Genomic DNA, 1,447 nt, shown 5'->3' on the forward strand with positions numbered 1-1,447 from the left:
TATATACACACACACACACACACACACACACACACATATATATGCCTAAATGACCATAATTACCAGTGGACCAAATGACTGGTCAACGGGTCGCTATGACACACACCACAGGAGACAAAAGCTAAACATAGGAGCTGCCCCTGGGGCTTAGTACGTTCCCACACCCAACCTCCTGTGGCCAGCCAACCTCCCATGGTCTCTCCCCCTGGACTAGGTGAGATGGCCCTCTTTGGCCCTGATTGTTGGCCAGGCTGAAGGATCCCAACCATGCACGAATTCATGCACCAGGCGTCTAATTTATACACACACACACACACACACACACACACACACACATTTAAGTCCTGACTGGTTTGGATCAGTGGAGAGAGCATCAGCCTGTGGACTGAGGGTCCTGCTTTCAATTCTGGCTGGGGGCACATGCCTGGATTGCAGGCTTGATACCCAGTAGGAGGCATGCAGGGGGAGCCAATCCGTGATTCTCTGTCATCACTGATGTTTCTATCTCTCTCCCTCTCCCTTACTCTCTGAAATCAATAAAAATATATTTTTAAAATACATATATGCATAGCCCATGGGCACAGACAATAATGTGGTGAGGTCCTACAAGCAATGGGGGCAGGATAGAGGAAGGCAAAGCGGGAATGGGCAGAGGGAACATGGGGGACATCTGTAATTGATTCAAAAATTGAAAACAATAGTGCACCCAGCAGGTGTGGCTCAATGAATGGGTTTGGACCCATGAAGCAAGAGATCACTGGTTCCATTCCTTATAGGGCACATGCCCAGTTTGGGGGCTTGATCCCAGTAGGGGGGGCATGTAGGAGGCAGCTGATCAATGATTCTCATCTTTGATGTTTCTCCCTCTCCCTCTCTAAGAAACCATTAAAAACATTTCATTTTAAAAGGAATAGTGTTAAGATTGAATTGACTCACCCTAGCTAGTTTGGCTCAGTGGATAGAGCACCAGCCTGTGGACCGAAGGGTCCTGAGTTTGATTCTGGTCAAAGGCACATATGTGTGTTGCAGGCTAGATCCCAGGCCCTGGTTAGCGTGACTGTGGGAGTCAATCAGTTAATGTGTCTCTCTCACATGGATTTTTTTAAAGTATATTTTTTATTGATTTCAGAGAGGAAGGGTGAGGGAGATAGAAACATCCTTGATGAGAGAAAATCATTAAATCGGATGCCTCCCTCACACCCCCTACTGGGAATAGAGCCCACAACCAGGGCATGTACCCTCCACAGGAATTGAACCCGGGACCCTTCAGTCTGCAGGCTCTATCCTCTGAGCCAACCCAGTTAAGACTCATGGATGTTTTAAAAAAGAAAAAGAAAAACAAGATTGAATTGACTCAACAACACCAAAGTGAGTGTGGGCCATCACGTTTTCTCCCAAACCATGTAAGCAAAACCATGCCTTGGTCTGTCTTTATAGAGGGTGTCCC

The sequence above is a fragment of the Myotis brandtii genome, unplaced genomic scaffold (genome assembly GCF_000412655.1).
Source record: "Myotis brandtii unplaced genomic scaffold, ASM41265v1 scaffold1033, whole genome shotgun sequence".
Lineage (NCBI taxonomy): Eukaryota > Metazoa > Chordata > Mammalia > Chiroptera > Vespertilionidae > Myotis > Myotis brandtii.